General features: G+C 37.9%; 1 protein-coding gene and 1 non-coding gene across 2 annotated transcripts in view; one reads left to right on the top strand and one right to left on the bottom strand.

Annotated features, from left to right (window-relative positions):
* Positions 1–15,583, top strand: part of MDGA2 (MAM domain containing glycosylphosphatidylinositol anchor 2) — an 844,384-nt gene that overhangs the window by 327,442 nt on the left and 501,359 nt on the right. The window lies entirely within an intron of this gene.
* Positions 13,602–13,707, bottom strand: LOC132000403 (U6 spliceosomal RNA). The gene has a single exon (XR_009399278.1). It is a non-coding gene; the product is annotated as a U6 spliceosomal RNA (small nuclear RNA).

Raw genomic sequence — 15,583 nt, 5'->3', positions numbered from 1 at the left:
TAAATAAAATTTGCAGTTACTATTACATGTGAGCTTTTTTTTTTTTAACATCTTAATTTTATTTTATTTTTTCAGTGTTCCAAGATTCATTGTTCATGCACCACAGCCAGTGCTCCATGCAATACGTCCCCTCCTTGATACCCGCCACCAGGCTTACCCAGCCCACCACCCCCTTCCCCTCCAACACCCTCCATTTGTTTCTGAGTCCAAGTTTCTCATGGTTCATCTCCCCCTCCAATTTACCCCAATTCACTTTTCCTTTCTTTCTCGTAATTATTACATGTGATCTTAATGCTATATTGAATACAAGGTATGTCAAAAAGCAATTAATTGAAAGAAAGTAAAAATAACAACAGACTGTTTCCTTACTGCTATGATCTTGGTGAGGCCTGCCCAACACACAAGATGGAAGCTCAACAGCCAGTATATAAAGATTACTCAGAACTGATTGAAAAGTCACTTTGGGGTGTGTGTGTGTGTGTGTGTGTGTGTGTGTGTGTGTTTCTACTTTCAAGATAAAAAAGAACAGCTAGCTAACTCCTCAGAATCACAATCTACTCTGTCTGCCTTCTTTCCCCTTCAAATATGCCATTTTCAGGCACATATATGATTTATATTGTTCCTGGAAACGTGTCATTCTTTCCATAGTATTCAATAGGGTGTTCTTGGAACACATCAGCCTGTGAAGTCCATGCTCATGTCCCCTTTGGCCTTTAATTCCTATAAGTTTTAGTTTACTTTTATATGGTTAACAGTATTCGATGGGTAAATGGCAGAGATAGATGGCTTTCTCCTAACTTTAGTACAAATACAGATACTCAAGACAGTCTTAAATCTCTTATATCCACACTATTCTCCTCCAGGAAAAATACAGGGGAATTTATGTTTTTGATAAAAATTTTAGATTTGGGGGCGCCTGGGTGGCTCAGTGGGTTAAGCTGCTGCCTTCGGCTCGGGTCATGATCTCGGGGTCCTGGGATCGAGTCCCACATCGGGCTCTCTGCTCGGCGGGGAGCCTGCTTCCTCCTCTCTCTCTGCCTGCCTCTCTTCCTGCCTCTCTGCCTACTTGTGATCTCTCTCTGTCAAATAAATAAATAAATAAATCTTTAAAAAAAAAAAATTTAGATTTGATAACCACCTCTTCTTTATTCTTACTGTATTTCAGTACAAAATAATGGACTTCTCCACTCAGAAAACTCAAGTTTCTTTTTAACAGTGTTACTTGGAGATTATGTGACATTCATCATGCTATCCAAAGGAAGGGAAGAAGGAGGGAGGGCAGAGAGAAAAAAATAGCAAAGGAGGGAAAGAAGAATGGAAAAGAGAGGTAAAAGAAGGGGGTAGAAAGGAAGGAAAGATGAATGGATGTGTTGCTATCACCTATCCGTTTTGGTGACTGTATCATCAGGGGACATGTCAAGGTGTGAACCCCTCATCTTTCTCACTAGTTGCTCAGTAGTATCTCTAGTGGTATCTCTAGTTCAGTAGTCTCACTAGTTGATCAGTGGTATCTCTAGTTGTATCTCTAGTTCAGTAGTCTCACTAGTTGTCAGAGTTTCTTAGTGCTGCCTTAACGAAGTAGTACAAACTGGGTAAACTTGTGTCACAGGTCTGAAGGCTAAAAGGTTGAGGTAAAGGTTTTGGCAGGATTCATTCCTTCTGAGGGCTGAGAAGAATCTGTCCCATGCTTTTCCCCTAATTTCTGATGGTTTGCTGGTCATCTCTGGTGCTTCATGGATTTGCTGGGTGCATCACCCCAATATCTGCCTTCATATTCACATGGTGCTTTCCTGGGGTACATGCCTGTGTCTGAATTTTCCCTTTTTACAAGGACATCAGTTACATGAATCAGGGCTCACTCTAATGACTTCATTTCAACTTGATTACCTCTGTTAATTTCTATCTCTAAATAAGGTCACATTCTGAGGTATTGGGTTTCAGAAATCCAATATAGTTTGGGGGTTCAAATTTAGTCTATAACAAATAATATATCTTTTTTGTTGTAGTACAAAAACTTAAAGCATGTGGAGTATGGTTCTCTTACTGCTGTCACAAACCATCATAATTCAAGGTAGTAGAAGTATAATGTTGCCCTATCCCTCCCCCCAAAATCAGTAGGTAAGATATGTCTCTATCAGTGGGAATTTCTATCATTGCAAATAAACCTCTGTTAATTTTTAGCAAGTCAACAGAAAATGTGGAGATGAACCTGAAGAGATGAAATATCTCTGACACCCTCTTGCTGAAAATTGGAGTTCAGTAGCATATACTGATTGAAAACAGAGTGTGCTTTCAATCTTTTAGTTTAAAGGTACCCCTCCACTAGAAGGAGCAACTTAAGTTTAACAGACCAATAAATGTCCAATTATGGATAGAGTCCATTTCTTTTTTGAAAGACAAATAGAATTTTGCAGATTATAATGGATATTTTGCAGTTTGTCTGCAAGTTAGAAATGTACAATTGTAAAAACTGATTGGGAAGAGATAGTTTGTCTGAATTTTGTTAAGCCTAAGGATATTATTTATAAATGTCAGTATCTGTGCTTCTCCCGCCTAAAGTAGATAGTTTGTTGTTCCAGTCCAGAATTACAGATGACTGAAGATCCACCAACCAGAAAGAAGGATATTATAATATGACACTTAGTGAAGATATTATATTATAAATCACAATATACATTTTAAGCAGCACATTCTAAGACATTTTATATGTAGACATTACCACATAATAAACAGACTATAGGAAAGACAGCAAAAGGCTGTGTCCTCAGGCTAAGGAAAGTTATGATGTCAATTATTTTACCAAAAGAGACAGGGCTCTAGATTAGTCCCATTTGCTGGAACGACAATCAGTTAGGAAACTTTTGAAAATAGACGTGCACATAATCTGTAAAACTGCACTTCTAGTCCAGTCAGGAATTATGCATAGCTTTTTTTTTTTTTTCCTACAGTCCTCTTTCTTCCTTCCCTTTCCTGCCTATTTTGTACTAAATGCCTATATAGGCTATTGTTTTTTACCGTATCCATACATTTTTTCAGTAAACATTTAATGAAATATATGCTGGACACATTGGTAGGCGCTTAGGATATAATGCTGAATAAAACAATAAACCTTCCTGCTTTTCTGATGTTTACTTCTAACTGGAGGAGACTGACTTTCATAACCACAAAGTGTGTGTAAACTTGTATCTATGCTAAGCAGATAGATAGTTGCTATCTAGAAGAAGAGGCCCATGTTGCTCTGAGTGCCCATAAGTAATGGATTTGATTTGTCCAGAGGAGCCAGGGAGTGTGTGCCTGTGGTGAAAACAATGGAGGGAGTTGTGAGTCAGGGATAACAAGGTGAGAGGAAAAGACTTTGGACCCAGAGAGAACAACACGTTCAAAGACCTTGGACCAGAGTGAAATCCAGCAAGTTAGAGGGACTGGAAGGGTGAGTGGGGACAGTTTGAGTTCCATGTGGAAGCAGGGGAAGAACATTCAGAGTTTCCAAAATCCTAATAATAGCAGTTTTATTTTAAATGCATTAGGTTCTTGGGGCACCTGGGTAGCTCAGTGGGTTAAGCCTCTGCCTTCTGCTCAGGTCATGGTCTCAGGGTCTTGGGCTTTCTGCTCAGTGGGGAGCCTGCTTCCCCTCCTCCCTCTGCCTGCATCTCTGCTTACTTGTGATCTCTCTCTCTCTCTCTTTCCAACAAATAAATAAATAAAATCTGAAAAAGAAAATAAAAGCATTAGGTTCTTAAGTAAGGGATTGATATGGTCATTTCAAAAAATCACTGGTGTGCTGTGTGGAGATGCAGTTGGAAAGGGGTCATCAGCTAGAATGATTTTGTAGTAGTCTGAGTGAGAGATGATAGTGGCTTGAGATGGCATGCTTGTGCTGAAAATGGAGAGAATGAGCCAGTTAAGAGGGTAAAGTCAACAGCTCTTGGTAATGGTGTCAAGAATGAGATCTAGGTAACTGCAGGCAGTTTTTCTGATGGTCTTGCCATTTGATGACACAGAAAAGGCTGAAAGAAGACATCTTTTTGAGGAGAGAGAGATGTTATGGATATGTTATATATTATATATTATGGAGGTGTTGAATTATGTGTATATAATACAGGATGCATATTATATATTTGGGGTATATTAGACTATATTAAGACATTCGAGAGAAACTGTCAAGTAGACAGGAGGGTACAGAGACCTGGAGTGTAGGACCAAGGTCTGTGTTGGCAGTACGCACTTGTGAGCCATTATATAGATGGCACCTGGGCCAAACCATAGCTTAATGCTTGTGTACTCTAGAATGAGAATGGATCAGAAAAGCCTGGAGTAACACTGGAAACAGCCTTACAGGGTTTGACACCAGATAACCAGAATGAGACCCTTCCCCCATGTAAATGACATATGGAAAATGAGGTTGTTCCAAGGGAAGACTTCTTCAATGCAGGAAAGCACTACAGGAAGCTTTTCTTGAGAAAATGTAATTGGAAACTTTAGACAAACTCTTCCAGAAAGTATAAAAGCCCTTAATTCCACAGCACACTGTTCAGCAGTCTCCACTTGATAAAAGGTCACATACCTGTGTGATCTGTTAAAAATTTTAACCTGTTACCTTATATGAAAAAAAAAAAAAAGATAGGGACAAGTATCATGTTAGCATGAATTATATGTTTTTTGTTTGAGGTGTTCTCATGGGCATATACATAGCCCATACAAAACACTTTGTAGTTAGAGTTCTCAAAATCAATAATTTTTTAATTTATTTAAAGAGGAAGTTTATTTCCATAATTAAATTATATAGCTTCTGTACTAAATGCTAAGTTTAAAAAAAAGATTTTCAACCTCTCTAAAGCTATTTATCATCCTATTTAATTTTTCTCTAGTGTCTCCTCAAATAAAGTTGAAACAGAGGCTCTTCATGTTTCATTGCTATTGAGGTGCTCTTCTAAATATTTGGCTAGAAACTGTAATCTGAATTATTATTGTGTGAAGCGATTAATTTGCTGTCATATTTGATATACTAATGTAGGTCAGTGACAAAACACCACTTAAAGGTACTGGTAGCTAATAGGAACATATCGACATGAGAACCTGTCAAAATGGCCTTTAATTGGAAATTAAGGAACATTTGATATATGTCAAAATAGCTCTGGATTTAGACCTTCAGGTCTCTCGTCCTCAATCCTTAATTAAAATGGAGGCTTCATCTGCATAATAACATTCCTGGCTTGTGTCATTCCTCCATTATTCACTTTAGTTTTTGAAACTTCAGTATTGAAAGTGTCATTTTGTAATTGTTTGGATATGTCTTTGAGATTTTTACAAATTTTTGATTTCTTTTTTTTTGAGATTATGGTAGGGAATCAAATACATGCTTTGCACTTGGAGTATTAAAATATATTTCTAAGAATGCTGATTATGTGATTAATTAAATAAAAGCATATCTGAAATACTTCTCTATAGAAGTACGTACTTGTTCTTCTGTAGATGTGCCTACTTGTTCTTCACTAAGTGTTTTCTTATTTTTTATATTTTAAAATGGTTTATGATAGTAAGTAATTTATCCTTGAAAAGCATCAGTTTCAGTCAAAATTTTAAGCAACAATTTTCATTTATTTAATTGATCAATGGGCCTCAAAAAGAAGTTTATATTTGTCAACAAATTTGATCATTTCAGCATATGGACAGTTTATATAAAGTTGATGTCATTTTTAAACATTTTTTTTTCATTTTATCTCATGTAAATTATTGGGAAGAAAATGTAGTGATTTCACTAATCAGCAATAATATTATTTTTTCAATGTTTGCTCCATACATGGAGATTTCAGGCTGTCAATGACTAAAACTTTGAATGCTTAGTGCTGTCAGCCAGACACTGATGTAAGCTTCAGATATACATTGTCAAATGAGATGGCTGAAGCAGTGTGAGGTAAAAAGTTTTATCATCCCTATTTGATATATGAGGAAGGTGAGACTATCCAAGATTTTATGCTAGTATTTCTGACCCAGGAAACTCAACTTCAAACCCAGGACTTTATCTATTTATTTCCTTCCTTCCTTATTTATTTTAAAGATTTTCTGTATTACTTTATTAAGAGAGACAGACAATGAAAGAGAGCATACATACCCTCACATATGGGGGAGGGAAGAGAGAGGGAGAAGCTTAAGGAGACTCCAGGCACAGGCCCAAGCCCAGTGCAGGGCTTGATCTCAGAATCCTGTGATCATGACTTGAGCTGAAATCAAAGCATCCAATGCTTAACCTACTAATCCACCCAGGTGTCCCGTATTTATTTGTTTATTTGTTTATTTTTTTATTTATGAGAGAGAGCATGTGCACACACATGCAGGAACAGAGGGGAGGGGCAGAGGAAGGGGGAGAGAATCTTAAGCAGACTCCATGTTGACCATGGAGCCTGACTTTTGGTTTGATCTCCCCACTGCGGATATCATGACCTAAGCTGAAATCAAGAGTCAGACACTTAACTGACTGAGCTACCCAGGCGACCCCAAACCCAATACTTTAAATTAAAAATGTTAGAAATATTAAACTCTTTTATCACTAGAAACTTTTTTTGTAAGTATTTTATTTATTTATTTGAGAGAGCGATAGAGTGAGTGCAAGTGTGGGGGAAGGGGCAGATGGAAAAGGAGAAGCAGAATCCCCAGTGAGCAGGTAGCCCCACATGGGTCTCGATCCCAGGATCCCAAGATCATGACCTGAGCAGGAAGCAGCCTCTTAACCGACTGAGCCACCCAGGCACCCCTAGAAATTTTTTGAATTAGAGGAATACATAGATACTCATTGTTCATTATGTACGAATAACATAAAGCAGGTGTGGGAGAAAATTACTTATGGCAAAATGTTTCTCTTGAAAGAATAAATAACATCTTTTTGCTTAAAGTTTTGACTGTTTTAGTTATTGGTTTAACTTATGTTAATTATGTAAAATTGTAATGTTGGTGTTGGTGAGGTAGGTCCCTGGGAGAGTGAACCAGTAAAAGTGGGAGTGTAAGATGATATCTGAGTGATGGTTGCTTACAGGGGACCTGGAAAGGTAGACAGAGCTGGTGACCTGAATCATAATGAGCTTAGTCATTCATTGGATTTTATCTATCAGAAAAACTTGGCAGAGCAAGGAAGAAGGTGGGATATTTGAAGTCCAGAAACATGATTTAATGAAAATCAGAAGACTAATCAATTTTTTAAAATGACTCTAATTTCATGGGAAAAAACCTAGTGGATTCAGACAGAAAAGTGTCACCTTTATCCACTGAGATTAAGAGAATTAGTACAATTGTGAAGTGGAAGCAAAGTTTATATATTTTTGAAATTGCTAAAGTTTAAGATTTAAAATAAATAGGTGGATGATAATATTTACTAATAATTGCTTAAGTTTCACATTGCGTGATTTAAACAGACATTTTTATTCTTTCTCTTATGGCATGAACTAATTTAATAAAAATGCTTTTTGCCTATCAGTATATAAGTGATCATTTTCTTTCTGTATTCTGTTTTTTACCCCTAAATTCCAAAGATATAAAGGAAGGTCTGACCTCTTAAAAATGAAGATGCAACATGGCAAAATGAAACACAATAAAATTTGTTTTTTAGGGTAAAGGCAGAAATGTAGTTAAAACTAAACTTTGAAATTTACTCAGTTTCACTGAAGGTGTCTCACTTTCTTTTTCTTTTTTTCTTTTTTAATTAACATATAATGTATCATTTGTTTCAGGGGTATATATCTGTGATTCATCAGTTTTATGTAATTCACAGCAATCACCATAGCAGACCCTCCCCAATGTCCATCCCCCAGCCACCCCATCCCTCCTACCACCTTCTCCTCCAGCAACCCTCAGTTTGTTTCCTGAGATTGAGCCTCTTACAGTTTGTCTCCCTCTCTGGTTTCATCTTGTTTCATTTTTTTCCTCTCTTCCCCTATAACCCTCTGTCTTGTTTCTCAAATTCTTCATATCAGTGAGATCATATGATAATTGTCTTTCTCTGATTGACTTATTTTGCTTAGCATATTATCCTCTAGTTCCATCCACATTGTTGCAAATGGCAAGATTTTGGGGGTTTTAATGGTTGCATAGTATTCCATTTTATACACCACACACACACACACACACACACACACCCCACATCTTCATTATCCATTCATCCATTGATGGACATCTAGGTTCTTTCTGTAGTTTGGCTATTGTGGACATTGCTGCTATAAACATTCGGGTGCACTTGCCCCTTTGGATCACTACATTTCTGTCTTTATGGTAAATACCCAGTAGTGCGATTGCTAGGTTGTAGGGTAGCTCTATTTTCAACTTTTTGAGGAACCTCCATACTGTTTTCCAAAGTGGCTGCACCAGCTTGCATTCCCACCAACAATGTAGGAGGGTTCACCGTTCACCACATCCTCCCCAGTATCTGTCATTTCCTGACTTGTTAATTTTAGCCATTCTGACTGGTGTGAAATCTTGTCTCCTTGTGGTTTTGATTTGTATTTCTCTGATGTCAAGTGAGGTTCAACACATTTTCATGTGTCTGTTGGCCATTTGGATGTTTTCTTTGCAAAAATGTCTGTTCATGTCTTCTGCCTGTTTCTTGATTGGATTATTTGTTCTTTGGGTGTTGAGTTTGCTGTATCTTTATAGATTATGGATACTAGCCCTTTATCTGATATGTTGTTTGCAAATATCTTCTCCCATTTTGATGGCTTCCTTTTGGATTTGTAGACTGTTTCCTTTTCTGTACAAAAGCTTTTTATCTGATGAAGTTCCAATAGTTCATTTTTGCCCTTGCTTCCCTTGTCTTTGGCGATGTTTCTAGGAAGAAGTTGCTATGGCTGAGATCAAAGATGTTGCAGCCCGTGTTCTTCTTAAGATTTTGATGGATTCCTGTCTCACATTGAGGTCTTTCATACATTTTGAGACTATTTTTGTGTGTGGTATAGTTTCACTCTTCTGCATGTGGATATACAACACCATCTGTTGAAGAAAGTATCTGTTTTCCACTGGACATTCTTTCCTGATTTGTAGAAGATTAGTTGACCATAGAATTGAGGGTCTATTTCTGGGCTCTCTTATCTGTTCCACTGCTCTAGGTGTCTGTTTTTGTGCCAGTACCATACTGTCTTGATGATTACAGTTTTGTAATTGAGCTTAAAGTCTGGAATTGTGATGCCAACAACTTTGGTTTTCTATTTTAAAATTCCTCTGGGTATTTGAGGGTGTCTGGTTCGGGGATCAAGGTAATGGTGGCTTCATAAAATGAGTTTGGAAGTTTTTCTTCCTTTTCTATTTTTTGGAACAGTTTCAGGAGAATAGGTATTAATTCATTTTTAAATGTTTGGTAGAATTCCTCTGGGAAGCCTTCTGGCCTAAGACTCTTGTTTGTTGAGAGATTTTTGATGACTGCTTCAATCTCCTTACTGGTTACAGGTCTGTTCAGGATTTTTATTTTTTCCTGGTTCAGTTTTGGTAGTTTATACATCTCTAGAAATACCTCCATTTCTTCCAGATTATCAAATTTGGTGGCATATGAGCAAATACAAATTTGCTCATAGTATGTTCTTTTAATTGTTTGTGTTTGGTGTTGGTTGTGATCTCTCCACTTTCATTCATGATTTTATTTATTTGGGTCCTTTCTCTTTTCTTTTTGATAAGTCTGGCCAGGGGTTTATCAATCTTATTAATTTTTTTCAAAGACCCACCTCCTAGTTTCATTGATCTGTTCTACTGTTCTTTTTGGTTTCTATTTCATTGATTTCTGCTGTGATCTTTATTTCTCTTCTCCTGCTGGGTTTAGGCTTTCTTTGCTGTTCATTCTCCAGCTCTTTTAGGTGTAGTGTTAGGTTGTGTACTTGAGACCTTTCTTGTTTCTTGATAAAGGCCTGTATTGCTATATACTTTCCTCTCAGGACCACCTTTGCTCTATCCCAAAGATTTTGAATAGTTGTGTTTTCATGTTCATTTGTTTCCATGAATATTTTTTAATTCTTCTTTAATTTCCTGGTTGACCCATTTATTTTTTAGTAGTGTGCTATTTAGCCTCCGTGTATTTGAGTTCCTTGCAACTTTCGTCTTGTGATTGTGTTCTAGCTTCAGAACATTATGGTCTGAAAATATGCAGGGAATGATCCCAATCTTTTGGTACCAGTTGAGACCTGTTGATGACCCAGGATGTGATCTATTCCAGAGAATGTTCCATGTGCACTAGAGGAGAATGTGTATTCTGTTGCTTTGGGATGGAATGTTCTGAATATATCTGTGATATCCATCTGGTCCAGTGTGGTATTTAAAGCCTTTATTTCCTTGTTGATCTTTTGCTTGGATGACCTGTCCATTTCAGTGAGGGGGATGTTAAAGTCCCCTACTATTATTGTATTATTGTCAATGTGTTTCTTTGATTTTGTTATTAATTGGCTTATATAGTTGGCTGCTCCCATGTTCGGGGCATAGATATTTAAAATTGTTAGGTCTTCTTGTCGGACAGACCCTTTGAGTATGATATAGTGTCTTTCCTCATCTCTAATTATAGTCTTTGGCTTAAAATCTAATTGATCTGATATAAGGATTGCCACCCCAGCTTTCTTTTGTTGTCCATTAGCATGGTAAATGGTTTTCCACCCCCTCACTTTAAATCTGGAGGTGTCTTTGCATCTAAAATGAGTTTCTTGCAGACAGGTTTTTTTTTTTTTTTTTTTTTTTTTTTTTTTTTTTTTTTTTTTTAATCATCCATTCTGAGGGGTGCCTGGGTGGCTCAGTGGGTTAAAGCCTCTGCCTTTGGCTCAAGTCATGATCCCAGGGTCGTGGAATTGAGCCCTACATCGGGCTCTCTGCTCTGCAGGGAGCCTGCTTCCCCCTCCCTCTCTCTCTGTCTGCCTCTCTGCCTACTTGTGATCTCTATCTGTCAAATAAAATAAATAAAATCTTTAAAATAAATCCATTCTGATACCCTGTGTCTTCTGATTGGGGCATTTAGATAATTTAAATTCAGGATAACTATTAAAATATATGAATTTAGTGTTACTGTATTGCCTGGAAGGTGACTGTTACTGTATATTGTCTCTGTTCCTTTCTGGTCTGTTACTTTAAGCCTCTCTCTTTGCTTAGAGGACCACTTTCAAGATTTCCTGTGGGGCTGGTTTATTGTTTGCAAATTCTTTTAGTTTTTGTTGTTGTTGTTGTTGTGGAAGTTTTTTATCTCCCCTTCTATTTTCATTGACAGCCTAGCTGGATAGAGTATTCTTTGCTGCATATTTTTCTCATTTAGTGTTCTGAATGTATCATGCCAGTCCTTTCTGGCCTGCCATGTCTCTGTGGATAGTTCTGCTGCCAATATAATATTTCTACCTTTGTATGTACAGACCTCTTGTCCTGAGCTGCTTTCAGGATTTTCTCTTTGTCTCTGAGTCTTGTAAGTTTTACTATTAGGTGACTGGGTAATGACTTATTTTTATTGATTTTGAGAGGGGGTTTTCTGTACCTCCTTGATTTTGATGCTTTTTTCCTTCCCCAAGTTAAGGAAATGCTCTTGTATAAGTTGATCCCATATACCTTCTGCCCCCCTCTCCCTTTCTTCTTCTTCTCGGACACCGATTATTCTAATATGGTTTCATCTTACGGTATCACTTATCTCTCAAATTCTCCCCTTGTGATCCAGTAGTTGTTTGTCTTTTTCTCAGCTTCTTTATTCTCCATCATTTGGTCTTCTATATCACTAACTCTCTCTTCTGCATCATTTATCCTAGTAAGAGCCTCCATTTTTTATTGCACCTCATTAATGGCTTTTTTTTTTTATTTCAACTTGGTTAGATTTCAGTTCTTTTATTTCTCCAGAAAATGATTCTCTATTATCTTCTATGCTTTTTTTGAAGGCCAGCTAGCATCTTTATAATCGTCATTCTGAACTCTATTTCTGACATCTTACTTAGGTCTTGTTGATTAGGTCCTGAGCAGTTGGTTCTACTCTTGTTGTTTTTCTGTGGTGAGTTTTTCTACCTTGTCATTTTGTCCAGAGAAAAATAGGTGAATGAGACAACACAATGCTAAAAGGGTAACAGTGACTCCAGAAAAATATACACTAACCAAAGCAGAAGAGACCCAAAACCGAAGGGGAGAAGATGGGGGGGGAGTGTATATATATATATATATATATATATATATATATATGAATAATTGGGCTGCTGAATAGAACAGAGGTACACACTTGATTATGGGTATATTTTGGTCTTTTAGAAGAAACAGCCTCCCAAAATTTTAAAGAAAGAAAAAGTTATGTATATATAAAAATATGGGTAAACGTGATGAAGTGATGGAATATGACTGTAAAGCTGAAAATTTTAAAAAATTTTAAAAAAGGAATTGGTAACATAAGCAGTTGGTTGAGAAAAAGAGAAAAGAAAAAAAAAAGAGAAAGTGATCAGGCTGGAGACTGGAACAAAGCTATACGCTAGATTTAGGATGTATTTTGGTCTGTTAGAAGAAACTGTATCCCAAAATTTTAAAGAAATAAAAACTTACATCTATTCAAAAAAAAGTTTCAATACAGTGAAAATATGGAATAGGACTAAAAAATGAAAATTAAAAAAGATTTTTCAAATGGTATTAGTAAGATAAAATAGGTTAAAACAGGAAAGAGAAAAAATTAAAAAAAAAAAACAGAAAAAGTAATGAAAACTAAAAATTTAACTTTGCTAGACTAAAGAATCATGGGGGAAAAGCCATGAATTCTATGTGCTGTATTACCCTACCACAGGTGTTTTGTGGTTCTCACTGATTGGTAAACTTGGTCTGGGTGGGATGATGAGTTCTTGCAGGGGCCTTTTGCAGTGATTCTCAGACGTCTTTGCCTGAGGCAGAAATGCACCACCCTTGCCAGGGGTCAGGCCAAGTAATCTAAATGGTTTGACTCTTGGTAGCTTTTGTTCCCTGAATGCTTTCCATACAGCTTTAGAGGAGGAGAATGAAAACAGAGGCCTCTCAGTTTCCGGCCTGTAGGAGCTGGAGCTCAGGGCGCCCACTCCTCAGTGAGCCCTCAGTGAAAACCAGTCAATCCCTCCTGTCTCCCTGGTCTTGGGTCACACTCTGAGCTCACCCAGTCTGTGACCAAGCGTTTCTATCTCTGGTGTATGGCCCCATTTGGAGTCTCCAAACCCAGCAGATTTTCTGCAGCGTGCTCCCCGCCACTCTACCCAGTGGAGGATGTGGGGGTCTCCCTGGATCTGCTACTTGTCACGTCCTGGCTCGAAGAGTAGTTGCCCGACTGTGCCTTCGGTCATGGTTTAAGGTAACCGAGACCTGAGGGTCCCCTCCGCAGCTCCCTTTCTGTAGTCGGCTTCCCCACTCCGATACCTGGCTGCTCTGCCACACTGAGAGACCCCAGGTCTGTCTGTGATCCTGAGGGTCCTGAGGCCACGCTGTCCCAGCAAGTGTTCCAGCCCCTGCTTGGCTACTGGAGTGACGTCCCTCAGTGGAGCAGACTTCTAAAGTTCTGATTTTGTGCTCTGTTGCTCTCTCACTTGCTGGGCACCGGCCCCTCCTTCTTCTGTCTGTTTTCCCGTATATTGCCTCAGATTCACGTCTCTGCACATCCTACCTTCCAGAAAGTGGTCAAAAATAAGGAACACTTCATGAATTTGTGTGTCATCCTTGCGCAGAGGCCATGCTAATCTTCTCTGTATTGTTCTAATTTTAGTTCTGTGCTGCTGAAGCGAGCACAAGTGTGTCTCATTTTCTTAAATGGAAATTAAAGGTATACATCAGGATTTAGAGAGAATTAAAGATTGTCAAAACTCACATGTGTTACACAGGTTCTGGTGTTTGCTAAATTCTCAGTCCATGAGAGCATTTTCCTGTGATGTCTGACTCATTCTTGCTTAGTGATAATCGCTCTTCTGCTCTGTTCAGAAAGGGACTTTGGGTGTGGGTCATTGCCACACTGATTCCTGTATTCTGGGGTCTAAGAGGCATTTTTCTGACATGCTGAGGACCTTGTCCTTCTTGGGATTAGTCACAAGCAGCGGCAGGGATTTCTCATTGGAGAGAAACAATGGGGAAATTGGCAGGCCAGATCCTAAAATTTCCCTGCCTGCCATTGCCGCTCTTGGAGAAGCAAATTGAAGTTTTCATTTTTGGCATATTCTGTAGTAAATCTCATTTGTTTTCTTGATGAGCTAGACTGGAAGAAATAAATACCCAATTTGTGATTAAGGTTGCAGCACAATGATGAGACTAATTTCATTTTAGTTAGTATTTGCTGTAGCTTTGTAAGTTCTTTCCAAGAAAGCTAAAAAGCTCTTAATTTCAGAGAGAGGAGTGTATTTAGGTATACATTTCAGTCCGTAGGGGTAAAAAAAGGAAAAAAAAAAAAAGATGTAATCAGTATCTGTGGTTTGGGGAGTCTTGATCTCATAAGATGTGGTGATAATTCATAAGAAGCAAGGAAGATGTGGTTCAAAGAACCTTGGAGGGTTCACTGACCATATGACACATGGCTTCTGACATTATTAGGAGGAAGCCATTTCATAAGTTTGATTTAGAGGGAGAAGTCCTAATCAAATGTTTTAAGGATTAAATGCTGCCTTCCCTTGCAGTGTTATAATCGTTTCTCTGTCTTCTTCACTATGCCCCCACACTGACTCAAGGCACATAAAGAACAGTGCCATCTACATCTGAAACTAATGAGGTACTAAGTTGACTAGTTGAATTTAAATTAAAAAAGAAAAAAAAAAAAAAGAGAATAGGGCCATCAAAGCAAGAGTGGATTTATCTCAGCATTTTGTTGTTGAAAGTCTATGGCCTAGCCCCCAAAGTGTCTGGCATAGTTATTTTTTAATTTTCTAAAATTTATTAATTAGAGACATGATTCAATTCTTAGTTGGAAACAATTTAGAACTCACTATAGGATACAATAGAAAACCAAGAACTTGCATATAGTGTATCACATTCCTACCGAGGAGAGGGAGTGTGAAGTTCCCCTTAATATTTCAAGTTGGGATATCCAGCTTAGTTTATGCAAATTCTCTGTGAGCAAAATAGGAGATTAATGAAATATTTGATGGACTTTCAGACATCCTCAAGGTGTAGGTCAGCTGTTTTCCCTTGAGAAATACCAGGAAGTACATCATGAGGACTTGGGGTGAGAATGTCCATGTAGAGACCGGAGGGCTCATGACTGGTGCCAGACTTGTTCTCTGGCACACACATTAGAGCTTGTCAAATGCTCTATTTGAAAAATATGTTATAAACCGTGGATTCAGTGAAATGTGTATTTTTTTCTTCTATAAAACATGGAAGAGTCTTTGAAGTTTTAGCCATAGATATTAAGAGGTTATGCTTCTAGGTGAAAACAAAGAAAGATATTTCTGATGAAATCTCAAGTTGCAAATGTAGAAACCTTCATGTAATAAAATTTAAAAAAAAATTTTTTAAGATTTTATTTATTTATTTGACAGACAGAGAGAGATCACAGTAGGCAGAGAGGCAGGCAGAGAGAGAGAGAGGAGGAAGCAGGCTCCCCGCTGAGCAGAGAGCCCGATGCGGGACTTGATCCCAGGACCCCGGGATCATGACCTGAGCCAAAGGCAGAGGCTTG

Source organism: Mustela nigripes, chromosome 13 (assembly GCF_022355385.1).
Source record: "Mustela nigripes isolate SB6536 chromosome 13, MUSNIG.SB6536, whole genome shotgun sequence".
Classification (NCBI taxonomy): domain Eukaryota; kingdom Metazoa; phylum Chordata; class Mammalia; order Carnivora; family Mustelidae; genus Mustela; species Mustela nigripes.
The sequence above is the reverse complement of the archived record's forward strand: the minus strand, read 5'-3'. Positions and strand labels throughout refer to the sequence as shown.